This window comes from Callospermophilus lateralis, chromosome 9 (genome assembly GCF_048772815.1).
Source record: "Callospermophilus lateralis isolate mCalLat2 chromosome 9, mCalLat2.hap1, whole genome shotgun sequence".
Taxonomy (NCBI): Eukaryota; Metazoa; Chordata; class Mammalia; order Rodentia; family Sciuridae; genus Callospermophilus; species Callospermophilus lateralis.
Genome location: NC_135313.1, coordinates 38836093 through 38849698, shown reverse-complemented (window position 1 = coordinate 38849698; position 13606 = coordinate 38836093). Strand labels below are relative to the sequence as shown.

The window sequence follows — 13606 nt, the reverse complement described above, 5'->3', positions numbered from 1 at the left end:
CTTTTGGCCAAAGTGATTGCTCCAGGATCTTCCATTTCTCATTCGCCTGCCCAAGGCCTCAGGAACCGATCTATTACACTGGGAGAAAAAGCAAGTGGTGAAGGGCACTCCACGCATGCGTTAGAAGCCGCCCCAATTCCCCCACAGTGTCCTTTCTTGGAACAAAACTAGCGCGGAGCCACGGGGCTCCGCAATTTGCGTAGACTCGAATTTCTATTGCTCTGACCATCCGTGTGGAATCCGCGAGTGGTGCAATTCCCTTACGCAGGCGGCGTTTCCGAAGTGAATGACTGGGTGGTGCGTGTACGCCCGTAGCGTAGCACCCATAGGCGGACGGGGTGCGGCTGCGCAGGGACCTGAGTGGGCCTAGTACGCCGCTAGCGTAGCGCGGCGTCTGACGCTCTGGCTTCCGCGACGCATTTAGCGCAGCCGGCTTTGATGAATACATGATTTGGTGCAGCCGGGGTTTGGTACCGAGCGGAGAGGAGATGCACACGGCACTCGAGTGTGAGGTAACTATAAAACCCCGATTTGTTTACATTCCCTCCCCCAGAACCGGCCCCATGCGCGGCGGAGGCTGCGAGTCCCGGGACGGCGTGGGGGAAAGAAAGGGAGAACAGAACCGGGGTGTCGGGGCTGGGTCCCTCGGGGATCTGGGCGCTAGGGCTCCCGCAGCGGCTGCAGTCGGCGGCGAAGGCGAGCTGGAGCAGAGCGCGCGGTGGGCAGCGCATGGGGCGCCGCGGCTCCTCGTGTGCGCTCTGGGCTGCTGCGGGCCGCGGGTCGGCAGCCGGGAAGCGTCCGCCCCGCGTGCTGGACCGGAGTCTCTCTCGGCCTCCTGCGGAGGCTGGGGTAGCCGCGCGGCCCGCGCCGCGGCGGAGGAGTGACCGCTGGGCGGGCGGCGGCGGTTAGGGGGCTGCGCGCGGGCTTCCTAGGGCCGCGGTGGCGTCGCCAGCGGAGAAGGGGACCCAGTGGCCCAAGGGTGGGAGTATCTGCAGATTGTCTTCGGGGGACTGGGCGACGAACGCCCCCGATTCTTTCTCTGCAATCCTTCCTTCTGGTCCGAAAAGGGCTGGGCAAGGGGACCCCGGGATGGAGCGTCCGCGCCACTCTTCCGGCATCGGGAGACTAACGGACGGCGGCGTCTGAGCTTCAACTGCGGGGGCCTCGTGGGGGCTTGTTTTCTCCCCGACCAACTGAAGAGCCTAGGCGGGGCGCGGGGGAGTGAAGATTTCAGCCTGTTGGGGTCCTGGGAGCTGAGGGCTCGGGTGGGGCTAGGCCGTGGCGGGTGCGGAGGTGGCGCGGCGGCCGGGGCTTTGTTCCTGAAAACCCTTAAGTGGAGGGCGATGTGGGGCGCGGTTGGGGGAACCTTGGGGGGCTCAGCTTTTCCAGCTAGGAACCTGCTGAACTCCTAGCCTCTCCCATGGGATCTTCAGAATGCCCCAACTAAGAAGGGGGCTTTCTGAGGGCTCAGGCGACGTGACGTTGAAGGTCTTCCTGTGTCTTCTGTAAAGAAACGTTCACGTGGGAGCCTGTCCTCGTGGGCTGCCTTTAAGGAGCCGGCACGTGGAAGAAAGAGCCCAGTAGGACCCGCTGCCCTCAGTTGCAAGGGGTCCTTCACTCAAGTACCTGTTATAAGTGATGAAGAGTGACACAAAACAAGTTTAAAAGAAAAAAAGTAAACCTATTATTTCATTTGTCTTTTTCACTGTTGCATTCCAGTTCACCTTGCAACTGAGTCATCCCTGGAGCAAAAGTAGCATGTTGCAGGTTTATGTTCTGTTTTCATTTTGGATGTGTATCTAAATTGTATATGGTTAAAAAAAAATAGCAAATAATACTTTGGAAAAGCTGGAGCCTTAAGTTAATGATAGTAATGAAATTGAAAGACTTGACTCCTGTGTACTGTTTTATATTAGGACTCCCTGTGTACAAATTGAGGACCCCACTGTGAGTCAGTCATTTTTTTCTGGTCCTTGGGAATCCATGCCTGACGACGCACATCCTACGTGCACTGAACATTCCACTAGGGAGAGAAAGGAACGATATAAATTCTGGGAGATAAATCCTGTAAAGAAAATAAAACCATGTGTTGACAGGCATTTTTAACATTCTTGTGTAGTGAAACTCAGACTAATGTGTTTTTTGTTTTGTTTTATTTTTGTGATACTAAATATTTTTGACCCCAGGGCTTGATTGGTGCTAGGCCAGTGCTCTGCCACTGAGCAACATCACCAGCTCAAGACTAATGGTTTTTAAATGTAATAAAATACGAAGGGTTACAACAAAAAACAATTGCATAGAAATAGTTATTGAGTTGTTAAATATTTATGATGAAATAATTCATGTTTTAGTAAATAAATACCAACAGAAGTGGCTGATCTAATGACTAATTTGAAACTAATGGAGAACTGTAAATGATTTTTTGAAGAATGATTTTTTTCCGGGTATTTCCTTTTGCTGTAATTTTGCCTTCTACATGAATACTAAAGGAATGACTACATTTCAGTGATTATTTTTACCCTACCCCAATTCACAAACCTGAATTCTGCCAGTGACTCTTTGTTTAGAATCCCTGTGCAAGGATGACTTTGGTACTACATTTTTCAAAAATGGTTAGGGAAGAGCTCTTCTGATGTGACATCAGAAATATATTGCACAATAAGCTGTGCAGGTCTAGTATCCCTTATCCAAAATGCTTGGGACCAAAAAATTTATTTAAAAAAATATTTGCACATACATAATATCTTGGAGTGGGACTCAAACCTAAACATAAAATATACTTCATATGGGCCTTATACACAGCCCAAATAATTTTATATAATGTTTTTCTTGTATTTGCATTTTGACTGGGACCTGTCAAACAGGAGATTTGTGAATACACTGTGCCATATTAATGCTCAAAATATTCTGGATTTTCATTTTGGGGATGGTCAACCTATTCTAGGTTTTCCTGTTACCAGTTTATATTCCACTAACAACTTCAAAGCTGACATAAATTTTCCTCATCTAAATTTTTTTTTTTTTTTTTTTTTTTTTTTAAATCTTTATTTTACTTATTTACATGTGGTGCTGAGAATTGAACACCAGTGCCTCAGACATACCAGGCAGGTGCTCTACTACTGAGCCATAGCCCAGCCCCAAATTTTCCTCATTTTTGAGCACCTGATTTGAAGTACTTTGGGGAGGCTTTGAGTTTCCTTTATGGGTACTGCTCTAGGGGTTTCTTTTTTTTTTTCCTTAGATGGGGCTTTATGGAGAAGATAAGATTTGAATATTATAGCAATGGAAATTATTCAGCAGCTGTTATGATCATTTGCTTTTTTGTTTTTGTTTTTTAAATAGTAGTGTGCTTAGAATCCAGGGGTGCTCTGTCATTGAATTACATACATCCTCTTTTTAAAATTTTGATATAGGGTCTTACTAAGTAGCCCTTGCTTCCTTGCTTTTCAGTCTTCAGCCTCCCTAGTAGCTGGGGTTACAGATGTGCGACACCATACTGGTAGATCATTTGTGCTTTTTTTAAAATTGGCACCAGGGATTGAACCCAGGGATGTTTCACCACTAAGCCGCATCCCAAGCCCTTTTTATTTTTTATTTTAAGACAGAATTGCTTAGGACCTTGCTAAATTGCTGATGCTGGGTTTGAACTTGAGATCCTCCTGCCTCAGCCTCCTAAGTCACTGGTGTACACAGGTGTAATACCGCCTGGCTCATATTTGCTTTTAATTAAAGAAAATTTTACTTAATTCTCCCAAGTAATTGGAACAAATTCAGGGCTTTGGAGTGAGATTAAAAGTTCAAAACTTGGGTCTGCTGTTAACTCGTTTGGTTTACCTTGAGTCAGTTCCCTTAATGTTATTTGTAAACTTCTAACTACTGTAAAATTTACTATGAGTTTTTTGTGACTGTTAAATGATAAGATGATCCAAAATGCTATAAGCACTTAATTCATTTTACCTTTTCTACACAAGTGTTTCCCTATGATGATCTGTAGTTGTTGAAGGACTACTTTCTCTTTTTCTTTTACCTTCATATGTGATAACAACCCCCCAAAATGAGATTTGATAGTTTCTTAGTGGGCCTTTGCCAGGATACAGTTATCCATCCTATTTTTTTTGTCCTGTTAACTCATATGTAAGAACCATAGAATTTTTCCTCCCTTGTTTCTATTCTATAATTTCATGTGTACATTTCATATCCCCTGCCAGACTAAATTCCTTAAACTGGGGGAGGCAAACTCTAAAGCTTATAGTCACATAGTATTCATTACACATTCATTGTATGTGTAAATTGTCAAACCCTTTAATCAAGTTCAAAATGTTAATTGAAACAATTTAAATTTAGCATTAACCTTAGGGAGAAACTTTGGATTAAAATGTCAGCCTTATGTATATAGCGCTTCCCTCAAGAATGGAAATGCCATGAGTTTTGTTTTATATCAGAGGGACATTATCACTGGTGCATTTTAAACTGTTATTCACAAGTTGGATGTAAAAGAAACTAAACAGAAAATGAAAGAGAAAAGTAGGCAGTCAAAACAAGTTTCTTGCATTATAACAAGTTTAATAATCTTAGGCCATATTAATTATAGTTTAATATTTTAAAAAATACACTTTAGGCAGAGAAGATGTAATTCAGTGGTGGAACTCTTAACATCTCATCACAACAAAAAAGAAAGGGAAAGAAAAAAAGTTTACATGTCCAGAATGCCAGAGTAAACCTCATGCAGTTTGATGCTGCCCCCTAGTGTTTATTTCTCCTTAAAGTTTTCTTGAACACAATTTATAATTTCACTTACACATGTTCCCCAAAATGAGATACCCTTTAAGATACCAATTACGTTTAGTATCTCATATCTAAGCTACCTTTGGGTTTTCTTCAGCTGATTAGTATTGCTAGTAAAATGGACATAACCTTTTAAAATTGGTTAATTTTGATTACTTTTAGCCTTCTGTTTTCCAACTAGGGAACAAATTGGGTGTGGAGGTGGAACTATATAACATCACCAAATTACCTTGCAATAGTATATGTGTTTTTCCCCAAACAGGAAGAAAGTAATGTTTATCTTTGAAGTTAGCTTTGAATATGATTGATAGCAATTTTATTCATTTAATCTGGGCTGCTGCTTGTCTTGGAAAGAGTATTATAAAAATCTACTTTCTGGCTTACTTTAGTCCCATATATAACCTTGTATTGTTTTGACTGTACTGATAATAAAGTTTGAAAATGTCAAATTCACATCGTGAGCTTTCTAAAAATTTATTTTGAACTATGACTTACGTAGAATGATTTTTGAAAAAAAATAGGATTTCCTATAGTCATTTATGTAAACTCAGATTATAGGTTTCAGATTATACCAGTTATCTGTATTCCAAACTATTTTCTCCTTTTCATCCTCTAAGTTCTGCAGGTTGGCTACACAATGACTTGTAGATTTTTCTAAACTAAATATATTTTCAAAAAATAAAAATATTGGAATATTCAAAAGTATGGTTCATCAGATATGAAACAATTTACAACTGAAATGAAAAGTTTTAGATATCAGCATTACTGAAATTATTTCAGGTCAACTACTTAGGTGGTCATATCAGTGTTCCGAAATATAAAATCAATAACCTATTAAAATTGTAATATCACATTAACAGTGTGAAATGTTATTTTCTTATCAAAACATAAGGATTTTAGATTGGATATTTAATAGATTTTTAATGTTCAAAGATGTTAGACTAGGATATTAGTGATAGTTACAGGTTTGTGCAAGTAAAAGGATAAAATCTTGTTTAAGTAGTGTTTAAATGACTTTCACAATCTAAAAGTTAAGGGTAGATGATTTTATAATTACCTCATTTTATAATTTTGTAATTACTCATTTTTAAAATATATTTTTGCTGCTGAAAAAGAGGCAAGTATTAGATAATATGAGTCTCTGTATTAACATTTCTAACAAGCATAATTTTATCCTTAAACTGTACCTACTTTGGAGTGACACCCATCTAATTCAGAAAAGGCTTTTAGGGATGAGAAATTTTTTTAGTTTTAAAATATTAGCTTCTCCTATAGTTAGTTGTTTGCTGAACTAGTTTTTTGTTTGTTTTTTAAGTGTATAGATAAAGCAGTGGTCAGGAAACTATGCCCCTTTATCTCTTTGTAAATTGTTATGGGAACATAGCTTCTTCATTCATTTCTGTATTATCCATGACTACTTTTGTGCTATAATTATCAGACTTGAGTAAGTTGTGATAGAGACTTTAGGACTACAAACCTTTTAGTTTTAATACCTGACCCTTTCAAATTATCCAACTCTTGTATCCTGTGTGGGTGGGTGGGGTGGGTATTGGGGATCATACTACCTAGGAGTGTTCTTCCTCTGAACTGCTTTCTCAACCTTTTTTGATTTTATTTTGAAACAGGATCACACTAAATTGTCCAGCCTGGCACCTTGGAACTAAATCTTAATTTTCTGCCTTATTACACATGTTGCTTTTATTTTAAATAGTTACATTGTTTTGGAAACTATATGAGTACAATACTTGAGTAACAGTGTTTAGTCAAATGATAGGTGATAATGTAAGCTCTCAGGTGTTCTTAATCTAAATAACACCGAAACTTTTCATCTCTTCCCCCTTTCCATTTTTCCTCTACTGGAGAAATAGACCTTTTTTGTGTATGGAGTTGGGAAAGGATCCTAAAACCCTGGGTCTTCAACCTCTGTCATACTGTTTCCTACTACTACTTATGAAACATGTTAGTTTATCTCCTCTAATTGAAAAGTTGGTTGTGTCTTATAACTTATTCACAACAGAGAATGTATCATATTTATTTTTATGCCTTCTCTCTGCCTGTCTTCTTTTCCCTTTCCCTTCCTCCTTTTTCTCCTTTTACTTCAAAAAGCAATTTATAATTGTGTACTAACAGGCCTGTGAACAAACAGTTTGGTATACTACTTTTTTGTACACTGTATTGAAGATGAATCATTATGTTATTTTGTTTACGTATAATCAGTATGCTTTGCATTATATTACAGAGAAACATAAACCTCTTGATTGGTTTGTATACCTTGAAAATTTGGTTTGTATGCCTTGTCTATATAAATGGAATAATATATGATTTGTTGTTACACTATGAGATAAGTAAAACAACATAATTTAGGAAAATATATCTAATTATAAGATAGTATTGTAGCATTATATATAAAACTACATGTAACAACAATGACTTTAACGTGATAAGTATATATGTTATAAAGCAGTGAGGTCAGGTTTTCTGTTCTCATGGGCCCCTTTTTGGTGGAGAATATCACTTCATAACTTTTTAATGTTCGGGATAGACCTTTTCATTCTCTTAAGAATTTGATTTTAAATTAAGATATTCTACTATTCTCAAGTAAAGTAATTCATAAAGTGAATATATAACAAATGTAAATATAAACTTTATTTTTAAGAAACTGATCATACCAATGTACAAAAATTGAAGAAGGAAATCAGAAATTTAGGCTAAAAATGAATCACTGAAAAAGGCTTTTAAGAAAAAAAGTTTTGTTAATTCACTGTAAATATAATTTTATGTAACATCATTTATAAAACAACTGCTAGGACTTTTCCTATGAAGATTAAAAAAAATTTTTTTTTTAGTTGTAGTTGGACACAATACCTTTATTTTATTTATTTGTTTTTATTTGGTGTTGAGGGTTGAACCCAGCGCCTTGCACATGCTAGGCGAGTGCTCTACTGCTGAACCACAACCCCAGCCCCTCCTATGAAGATTTTTGTCTAAAAACAAGTACTTGAAAGTATTTTTGAGGCTAAGACATAAAGTTTTTTGGTTAACCGTAAGTATGTATAAATGTCAGGTGTTAACAATGGAAGTTTTCTTTTTTCCTGAAAAGGAAAAGTCAGAGGTCTTAATTCTTTAAGGAGTCATGTTATTTTTAATTGCATTTTTTTAAAAGACTATATATTAAATCTGTGGGGGGAAGAGCTTCTTAAATTTAGAAATAGTTTCATTTTATTGACATGAAAGCACCTGTAATGTCAGGGAAAACATTGTAATCAAACTAAAAAGGCACTCCAACAGAACTGAAAAATGCACAAAATATGACCAAGTTATGTTATATAAAAATTCATATATTGCTAAAAATATTGCAGCATCAGGAATAATTTTATAAACACAAAATAAGGCAAGATTTTTTACTAATTCCAAAATTAACAATACTGAGTGTTAATGAGAGTACTATGATCATACAGCTGGTGGCAGTATAACCAAATTTAATTTCTGTAGAAAACAATTTGGAATACTTTCCAGGTACATGGCAAGACCTAAAAAGTGTTAAAAATTTTTATAAACTTTCTCACATCTTGTAATTAACTGTAAGGAAATTACTAAAAATTACCTAAGTTGGAATTGCAGTTTTTGCATATTGTGATTAAACTCTACCAATAAATGTATTTGAAAATCTTGAACTGTATGTGATTTTCTTCCACTTGTGATTTTCATTAGTTTATCAACTAAAATTTTTAAAGATATTTAATTGTTTTTAGCCCTTTGTTTTTCAGCCAAATTTAAGTATGAATATGGTTTAAAGAATCAAATAGTTATGTGAGCACTTTGAGGATGGTGGAAACCAGTCCTCTGAATTCTTTTGTATCTGCTTAAATCAGGAACCCTTTTAGTTCCCTTAGTTAATTCTTTAGCTAATCACTATCACATCTCCAAATAACACGTTCATTACTTCTTGTTGACTTTCAGTTTTAGTCATTATCTATTTAATGAAGGACTTAGTGTTCTCACTTCTCTGCATACCTCCCATTTCCTATACTCCAATTTCTCAAAATTTAGAATATTATTTAGTGTTGTATTATGCTATAAATGTTACAACTGCTCTTTTGTAGTAAACTATTTTTCCTTTCCTGCAATACCTTTTTCCTGGCATTAATAATTAAAAAAAATTAATTGTAACTCTTCTGTATATCTATATATCAAAATCTACACCAGCTCCGTGCTTTGGAATATAGCTCTGTAAAGGAAGATTCTATGTTCAGTGATTTATATTTATATTAGTAATTGTTAAACTTGGTAAAGATGTTATTGGACTGATAATTGGTAATTTGTTAGTAAAAATTAAGTAGCTTTGATATTTGGGTTACATTTTTGTAAGAGCCTGCTCAATGACTGCACTCTTACTTTGTTCAACAACTAAGATGACCTTGATGATTCAAAATAATTATAAGGACAGCTAAAACTAATTGGGCAGAACATTTCCATGGTAGGGAAGAAATAGTCTCTATGTTGTCAGCAACATCAGAAAATGTCTGTGTTATGAAAAGACTGTCCTGGAGATTCTGTGATCATTGCCTGCCCCCTGACCTCATAAATATCATTTTAACTGGCAGTTATTATGAATGGCAAGCTGGTCAGTGTTAGGGATATGTTAACAATGATAGAATATTGAAAGAGGAAAACAGAGAAGTGAAGATGGTGGGAGGATAAAGATTTGAAGCAGTGGCAACAGGTATTCTAAATATGAGGGCAACTCATCTTCATCCAGGATGGAAAAAATTGAAGTCTGTTTACTGAAGGAATAAAATCATAAATACTTGGTTAATTTCAAAAAGCATTTCAGTATTTAATAAGTAATAAAGGCACCCCAGTTAGTGCATTTATTAATCTTAGATGTTCTCTGTATTTTCAAGTAGTAGAACAGACATAGCAAAATTATAGGTAGCTTTCTATAATACACTTCCAGAGTCCCTATAATGAAAGGTTGAAAAGTAGAAATGCAGATAGTTCAGACATTTAATGTGAAAGTGTAGGTTTGCATGTAAATGTTTAGAATACAGTAACAATGGATTTAATTTGTTGATTTGGTACCTTAAATCAAGATATAGATGTTTCTAGACTCTGACTTTTTTAAGTTAGTGAAACAGGACAAACACTGAATTATTGACAAATTCAAGCAGTGTGCATCCTGTTTTCATATGAATGAATTTCAGTGGAAAGGTAGGAGATTGCCTGAACTGTGCCTTTCCCCCCCTCCTGGAGGAGTTTCACTGGCATTCTAAACTGTGAATATAACTTTAGTAGATTAGGTAGCTGTGAAGTGGGGTACAAAAAAGCACACCATGAAGCTATAAGAGGATTATGTGTTTCCTACTGAGAACTCATTACTACAATACTTTTATCCCTGGAAGAATTTTACAGTGTCAGTGAAACTGGTAAGTTGTGGTGAGTCTTTCCAACTTGTACTCAAATACTAGTGAATTGGAAGCCTCCTGTAATCTAGAGCTGATCTTGGATGTGCTAATTAATGCTGCAAGTGCTCTTGGAATATTGTGATAGCATTCTTTCAAAGGAATCACTACAAAGGGACTTTGCCCCCTGCTTCTGTACTTTTTATAATTTCAGTGAAAGATGCATAATCCTACATCCAATAATGGTAATACCTTAGGTTGAGATACTTAACTACTTTCTGAAGCAGTTTCATATGCAATATTTCTGAGGGGAAATAGTGAAAGTGCTGGGATGAACTCAATAAAAAGGTTCTGATTCCTGATCTATAATACTGAATAGAAAATAATACATTTGGTGGCATGCATCAGAAATGGGGATGAAATTCAATTTATGTTACTATTAATAACTTGCACTTAAATGGCTTTTAAATATTATAAAAATGGGAAAATAACAAATATTAAGTTGTAAGACTTTTACCACTTAAACGTTTATACCTTATTTTATCTGGTTATTTTGGTGACTGAAAAATGAAACATTACTAGTCTCACTTTGTAAGTGGTAATAAGATTTAAAGACACTGTGACTTGCCCAAGGACTCATAGCTAATAAGTAGCAGTTCAGTTTCTAACAGAACTTTGACTCCTTGACTGATAGTTCTTCATTATGTGAAGAAGTCTCATTGCTTCTCTTCACTTTGTACTTTTATTGGCTCACAGAAGGAAACTAAACTGATGTATGACTGCCTGCATTCTTGTGAAGATTGATTGAACCACTCACTGGTAGAAATGCTAGCTGTGTTTATGTAATTGAAGGTATAAATTACGCGGTTTTTTAACCATTATTTAAAGAAATCCTATAATGAAACCTTTAAAACAATGAAGTCCTTTATAAAATTAGGAAACTATATATAGTATTCAATGGACTTTCACATTGTTTACTTAAAGCATGATGTATTTATATGATCTTGTTTGGGGGTTCAGTGATTTGCTACATTCCTAAGCCAGAGGGAGACCTGACTTCTGGAAGTTCCAGGAAATGAGATCTGGTCACTTGCTCCCAAAGCCAAATGGAAAAGTAATGGTGAAAGACAGGAAAGGCATTTATTTAATGTAGCCATAGTGGGAAAGTGGCGGGGGGAGCAGGCAGGGCAGATCTAGTTCCCTCATCCCTCTCTCACGAAGTAATTAACCTCATGTTTCAGGTTTAAGTAGAATTGGTACAAGGGGCAAGAGGTATGAACTATATAACATACCGACAGAAAAGTACCGAAGTGTGAGGTGTAAAACTCATCTATTTTTTTCAATGAGGATTGAATCCTGGGACTTATGCATGCTAGGCAAGTATTTAACACTGAACTACATCCCCAACCCTTTTAATTTTTGAGACAGGGTCTCACTGGGCACAGTCTGGTCTGGAACTTAGGATCCTCTTGCCATAGCCTCCCAAGTAGCTAGGGTTACAGTCATGCCACCACATCTTGCCAAAACTCAACCATTTCCTCAACCATTTTCACCAGCTCTCAGGTGAAGAAATAGAACTTTACTTACAACCCAGAATTCCACACATGCTATCTTCTAGTCATTCCCCACATCAAGTATAACCACAATTCTTACTGAATATTTAGTTCTGTTATTAATGTTGAATACAGGAGAATATTAGTTAACTTCATTTTTTCTTTGCATCCAAAGCAAAATATTTTCATCAAAAATAGTAATAATAAGCATGATGGTTAAATAGCCTTATTGTAAATTAATTCTGCTCTTAGAATTGGTAGTGTAGAAATTATGCAATGATAGAGTACTTAAATTTTTAACTATAATGTTATACTGGAAATCAACAGCAAAACATGAAAATAAACTTGTGGCAGCAACTACTAGTTATTTAAGAGAATTAATTCTTTGATTTGTTGTGCGCTAGGTTTATACATTGGTGTCTATAGCACCTAATATAAGTCTTGGGTGGATAGCTCAATATGTATTTGCCAAATTGAAGAAGTACTCTCAATTATAAAAGTTACATTCTTGCTGGGCATGGTGGCACACACCTGCAATCCCTGTGGCTTAGGAGGCTGAGATAGGAGGGTCACAAGTTTAAAACCAGCCTCAGCAACTTAATGAGGCCCTAAGCAGCTTAGCCAGACCCTGTCTCAAAAAAAAAAAAAAAAGCAGCCTGGGGATGTAGCTCATTGGTAAAGCGCTCCTGGGTTTAAATCTCCAGTACCAAAAAATAAAAATAACAATTTAAAAAAGCTGGAAAACTCCAAAACAAGAAACAATATTTTGGCTAGGGCAAAGCTGAGTTCTGTAAAAGCCAATGTTTAGATTTGAATGGTATATGGAGTTATGCAGCATTTCCCCCATTCTTGTCTCCACCCTAAAGATGCTCTGTGCTGCGAATAGAAAAGGATTTTGTTAAATGCTTGGGAAGCTCTGTAAGTTGCTGGTGAGACTGTATTTCCTAGCTTCCTGGTTGGTTGATGGCATGTGGCCAAGCTCTAGCCAATGGAATATGAGGAGAAAGTGCAATTTCTGCTTCCCTTGTTGATGAAGATGAAAATTTCTGAAACTGGACTTCCTTTCTTTTTCTTTTCCCATTATATAGACTAATTTATGTGTGTGTGAATGACGGGTACAGAGTTGTCCTCAAACCTATACAGTCGTCTTGGACTGCTTTTTTAGGTTTGTTTGTTTTGGGGGGATTATTTTTAAGAGCAAACTTGAATCTTGATTATTTCTCAAGCCACCTTCGGGAGAGGTGTTTGCAATAGCTGTTTAGCCGGTGCTAACAGGTGCATACTTCATTCGTTGTTGTTTTTTTAATTCCTCCAGTAGTGAGGATTAAACCCAGTGCCTTGCCCATGCTACTGAAGTGCTTTACCACTGAGCTACATCCCCAGCACTTTTTATTTTGAAACCGAAGTCTTCCCAGATCAGCCTCCTGAGTAGCTGGGATAATAGGTGTGTGCCACCATCCCTGATTCCAAATAATTCTTAAGAACATATTTGCTGTAGTAGTTCTAAATTAAGTTGCAAAGTTTATGAATTATTTATTAAAATACTTAGCCAAGTTTTAAGACTACTCTTATGATGTTACTTGTGCCCTTGCAGTCCTGTGTTCTTGTTAATATAAAAGATTAGTGGATTTGAGATATTTAGAATCTTTGCAATAAATTGAGTATTTTGCACAATTGAATGCTATGCATAGTATTTGTGTTTTGTGGAGTCATTCATTTTATGTTATCTCATCAACATATGCATATGTTGTATATGGTCTTATTTCCACCACTGGTACTTATTCATTTGATAGTGAGATAGTGTGAAGGAACTGAAGGAACCTCATGACATTTGTGTTTCAAATGAGTGGAATTACACTCAGAACA

General features: G+C 37.0%; 1 protein-coding gene across 1 annotated transcript in view; it reads left to right on the top strand.

Moving 5' to 3' along the window:
• The first annotated feature begins 433 nt into the window (after positions 1–433).
• Positions 434–13606, top strand: part of Slc39a10 (solute carrier family 39 member 10) — a 64876-nt gene continuing 51703 nt past the window's right edge. The window contains exon 1 of the mRNA XM_076866301.2: positions 434–512. The gene's annotated coding sequence lies outside the window, so the exon portion shown is untranslated. The remainder of the gene's footprint in view (positions 513–13606) is intronic.